This window comes from Erinaceus europaeus, chromosome 4 (genome assembly GCF_950295315.1).
Source record: "Erinaceus europaeus chromosome 4, mEriEur2.1, whole genome shotgun sequence".
Lineage (NCBI taxonomy): Eukaryota > Metazoa > Chordata > Mammalia > Eulipotyphla > Erinaceidae > Erinaceus > Erinaceus europaeus.
In genome coordinates, this window is record NC_080165.1 from 53,708,597 (window position 1) to 53,714,562 (window position 5,966).

A 5,966-nucleotide genomic window follows, 5' to 3' on the forward strand; every position below is an offset into this window, starting at 1 on the left:
GAATAGGAAAACCATACAAAAGATCAACGAAAGTAAATGTTGGTTCTTTGAAAGAGTAAACAAAATCAACAAACCAGACTCACAAAACAAAAAAGGGAGAAGACCCAAATAAATCGGATAGTAAATGAAAGAGGAGATATCACAACAGACACCGCAGAAATTCAACATATCATGCGAGGCTTCTATGAACAACTATATGCCACCAAGCTAGAGAACCTGGAAGAAATGGACGATTTCCTAGATACCTACCAACTTCCAAAACTAAGTAAAGAGGAAGTGGATAACATGAACAGGCCCATCACAGCTAATGAAATTGAAAAAGTTATCAAAAATCTCCCCAAAAATAAAAGTCCTGGACCAGATGGTTTTACAAATGAATTCTACAAAACCTTCAAAGAAGAACTAATACCTCTACTTTTAAAAGTCTTCGAGAAGATTGAAGACACTGGAATACTCCCTGCCAGCTTCTATGAAGCCAACATCACCCTGATAATAAAAGCAGACAGGGACACAACCAAAAAAGAAAACTACAGACCAATATCTCTGATGAACATAGATGCGAAAATATTGAACAAAATTCTAGCCAACCGGATACAGCAGTATATCAAAAAGATTGTCCATCATGACCAAGTGGGGTTTATCCCAGGCATGCAAGGTTGGTTTAATATACGTAAATCAATCAATGTGATCCACCACATCAACAAAAGCAAGACCAAAAACCACATGGTCATATCAATAGATGCAGAGAAAGCCTTTGACAAAATACAACATCCCTTTATGATCAAAACACTACAAAAAATGGGAATAGATGGAAAATTCCTGAAGATAGTGGAGTCTATATATAGCAAACCTACAGCCAACATCATACTCAATGGTGAAAAACTGGAAGCATTTCCACTCAGATCAGGTACTAGACAGGGCTGCCCACTATCACCATTACTATTCAACATAGTGTTGGAAGTTCTTGCCATAGCAATCAGGCAGGAGCAAGGAATTAAAGGCATACAGATTGGAAGAGAAGAAGTCAAACTCTCCTTATTTGCAGATGACATGATAGTATACATGGAAAAACCTAAGGAATCCAGCAAGAAGCTTTTGGAAATCATCAGGCAATACAGTAAGGTGTCAGGCTACAAAATTAACATTCAAAAGTCAGTGGCATTCCTCTATGCAAACACTAAGTTAGAAGAAATTGAAATCCAGAAATCAATTCCTTTTACTATAGCAACAAAAACAATAAAATATCTAGGAGTAAACCTAACCAAAGAAGTGAAAGACTTGTATACTGAAAATTATGAGTCACTACTCAAAGAAATTGAAAAAGACACAAAGAAGTGGAAAGATATTCCATGTTCATGGGTTGGAAGAATTAACATCATCAAAATGAATATATTACCCAGAGCCATCTACAAATTTAATGCTATCCCCATCAAGATCCCAAGCACATTTTTTAGGAGAATAGAAAAAATGCTACAAATGTTTATCTGGAACCAGAAAAGACCTAGAATTGCCAAAACAATCTTGAGAAAAAAGAACAGAACTGGAGGCATCACACTCCCAGATCTCAAACTGTATTATAGGGCCGCTGTCATCAAAACTGCTTGGTACTGGAACATGAATAGACACACTGACCAGTGGAATAGAATTGAGAGCCCAGAAATGAGGCCCGACACCTATGTACATCTAATCTTTGACAAAGGGGCCCAGACTATTACATGGGGAAAGCAGAGTCTCTTCAACAAATGGTGTTGGAAACAATGGGTTGAAACATGCAGAAGAATGAAACTGAATCACTGTATTTCACCAAATACAAAAGTAAATTCCAAGTGGATCAAGGACTTGGATGTTAGACCACAAACTATCAAATACTTAGAGGAAAATATTGGCAGAACTCTTTTCTGCATAAATTTTAAAGACATTTTCAATGAAACAAATCCAATTATAAAGAAGACTAAGGCAAGTATAAACCTATGGGACTACATCAAATTAAAAAGCTTCTGCACAGCAAAAGAAACCACTACCCAAACCAAGAGACCCTTCACAGAATGGGAGAAGATCTTTACATGCCATACATCAGATAAGAGTTTAATAACCAACATATATAAAGAGCTTGCCAGACTCAACAACAAGACAACAAATAACCCCATCCAAAAATGGGGGGAGGACTTGGGCAGAATTTTCACCACAGAAGAGATCCAAAAGAAAGAGAAACACATGAAAAAATGCTCCAAGTCTCTGATTGTCAGAGAAATGCAAATCAAGACAACAATGAGATACCACTTCACTCCTGTGAGAATGTCATACATCAGAAAAGGTAACAGCAGCAAATGCTGGAGAGGGTGTGGGGTCAAAGGAACCCTCCTACACTGCTGGTGGGAATGTCAATTGGTCCAACCTCTGTGGAGAACAGTCTGGAGAACTCTCAGAAGGCTAGAAATGGACCTACCCTATGACCCTGCAATTCCCCTCCTGGGGATATATCCTAAGGAACCCAACACATCCATCCAAAAAGACCTATGTACAGATCTTTTGGCAGCACAATTTGTAATAGCCAAAACCTGGAAGCAACCCAGGTGTCCAACAACAGATGAGTAGCTGAGCAAGTTGTGGTATATATACACAATGGAATACTACTCAGCTGTAAAAAATGGTGACTTCACCGTTTTCAGCCGATCTTGGATGGACCTTGAAAAAATCATGTGGAGTGAAATAAGTCAGAAACAGAAGGATGAATATGGGACGATCTCACTCTCAGACCGAAGTTGAAAAACAAAATCAGAAAAGAAAACACAAGTAGAACCTGAAATGGAATTGGCATATTGCACCCAAGTAAAAGACTCTGGGGTGGTTGGGTGGGTGGGTAGGGAGAATACAGGTCCATGAAGGATGATAAATGAGATAGTAGGGGAATGTATTGTTAAATGGGAAACTGGGGGATGTTATGCATGTACAAACTATTGTATTTACTGTTGAATGCAAAACATTAATTCCCCAATAAAGAAATAAATTAAAAAAAATAGATGTCTCATTAGCGTAGTAAGTAGTGGGTCAGTTTCATAAAAAAGCAAACAAATGGGATTGGGTGGCAGCACAGCAGGTTAAGCACACGTGGTGCAAAGAGCAAGGACCGGCATAAGAATCCTGGTTCTAGTTCCCAGCTCCCCACCTACAGGGGAGTCGCTTTACGGCGGAGAAGCAGGTCTACAGGTGTCTTTCTCTCCCCCTCTCTGTCTTCCCCTCCTATCTCCATTTCTCTGTCCTATCTAACAACGATGACATCAATAAAAACAATAATAACTATAACAACAATGAAAAACAACAAGGGCAACAAAAGGGAAAATAAATATAAAAACAAAACAAAAACGAAAAACGCCAGAGAATCGTGGAATCATGCAGGTAGCAACCCAGCTATAAAAACAAACGTGCGCTCAACCAGGTGAGCCACCACCCAGCCCCGACCAAGCATTTTTTTTTAAGTTTAATAGATTTTTTAAAATATTTATTTTTGTTGCTCGTTTTTATTGTTGTAGTTATTATTATTGATGTCATTGTTGTTGGATAGGACAGAGAAATGGAGAGAGGAGAGGAAGACAGAGAGGGGGAGAGAAATACAGACACCTGCAGACCTGATTCACCGCTTGTGAAGTGACTCCCCTGCAGGCGAGGAGTCAGGGGTTCAAACCCGGATCCTCACACTTGTCCTTGCGCTTTGCACCATGTGAACTTAACCCACTGCGCTACTGCCTGACTCCCTCCCAGGTTTTTTTTATTATATATTTTTGCCTCCAGGGTTATTGTTGGGGATCAGTGCCTGCACTATGAATCCACTGCTCCTAGAAGCCGTTTCCCCCAATTTTGTTGCCTTGTTATTGCTGTTGTTGGATAGAGAAATGAGAGGAGGATGCAGACAGACAAGGGGAGAGACACATGCAAACCTGCTTTACCACTTGTGAAGTCATCCCCCTGTAGATGGGGAGCTGTGGGCTCGAACCAGGATCCTTATGCCAGTTCTTTTTTATTTTTTTTTTTTAATTTCTTTATTGGGGAATTAATGTTTTACATTCAACAGTAAATACAGTAGTTTGCACATGCATAACATTCCCCAGTTTCCCATATAACAATACAACCCCCACTAGGTCCTCTGAATCCTTCCTGGACCTGTATTCTCCCTACCCACCCACCCCAGAGTCTTTTACTTTGGTGCGATATGCCAAATCCATTTCAGGTTCTACTTGTGTTTTCTTTTCTGATCTTGTTTTTCAACTTCTGCCTGAGAGTGAGATCATCCCATATTCATCCTTCTGTTTCTGACTTATTTCACTCCACATGATTTTTTCAAGGTCCATCCAAGATCGGCTGAAAACGGTGAAGTCACCATTTTTTACAGCTGAGTAGTATTCCATTGTGTATATAGACCACAACTTGCTCAGCCACTCATCTGTTGTTGGATTTATGCCGGTCCTTATGCTTTGCACCATGTGCGCTTTACCCGCTGTGCTACATGTGTACTTAATTACATATATATTTATATATATATGTAATATATATATATTATATATATATATATATACCTTTAAAATTTTTTATTTTCCCTTTTGTTGCCCTTGTTTTATTGTTTTAGTTATTATTGTTGTTGGATAGGACAGAGAGAAATGGAGAGAGGAGGGGAAGACAAGAGAGGGAGAGAAAGATACCTGCAGACCTACTTCACCGCCTGCGAAGCGACTCCCCTGCAGGTGGGGAGCTGGGGCTTGAACCAGGATCCTTACACCAGTCCTTGTGCTTCGCGCTACATGCAATAATATTATATATATATTTGTTTTAAGACTTTATTCATGAAGAAGATAGGAGGAAAGAGAGAAAAGGAACCAGACATCACTCTGGTAAATGTGCTCCTGGGAATTGAAATCAGGACCTTATGCTTGAGAGTCCAATGCTTTATTCATTGCATCACCTTCTCCCGGCCACTCTATCTCTTTTTTTAATTTTATTTATTTTAATACCAGAGCACCGATCAGCTGTGGGGGATTGAACCTGGGATTTTGGAGCCTCAGGCATGAGTCTGTTTGCATAAATATTATGCTATCTACCCCCACCCAATTATGTATTTTTAACCAGAGCACTGCTTAGTGCAGGGGGCTGAACTTGGGACATCGAAGCCTGAGAGACTTTTTGCACAACCATTATGCTATTTATTCCCCCCTCACACCCCCGATTATTTATTTTTATTGCTCAGATGCAAGATCTGGGCTCCTTTGCTTTTTCACTCAGATAAACACCACAGCATCTCCCACTGTGGCCACTCAATGCATGAAGCTATTTTACCAGTTCTGCTCTTACATTTTTCCTACTCCCATCCACCCTTTGTTTCTTTCCACTAAGTGGTCACAGGGATAAGAGGTCTTAACCAGAATTATGACGTCCACACCATTTCACTACTTACAGCTCCAACAATCTGAGGAACTCTGAGACCCTGAGGTCTCATCTACCTTCTCAAAGACCTGTGGCATCTACTATATGCTACGGTGATTTGACAGTTCAGTATTCCTTCACTCGTTTCACCTAATTCCAACTTATGTCTTAGAATGGGGATCAAACTCAGGACTCTCATGCTTTTAAAAAATTTTTTTTTGACTCTCATGCTTTTAAGTCTAAGTGTTCTAACCATGCTAGCAACTCCCAACTCAAGAGGTGGATTTAAAAAAAATTTTCCCTTTTGTAGCTCCCCCCCCTTTTTTTTTTTTTTTATAATTTTCCCTTTTGTAGCCCCATTTTTTATTTTCCCTTTTGTAGCCTTTTTTTTTCTTTTTTTTTTTACCAGAGCACTGCTCAGATCTGGCTTATGGAGCCTCAGGCATGAGAGTGTTTGCATAACCATTATGCTATCTACCTGCCCTTGTTGTTTTATTGTATTTTTTTTTTTTTGAGCGCTGGATTTTTAATAAAGAGTTCAAACACACCAGGGG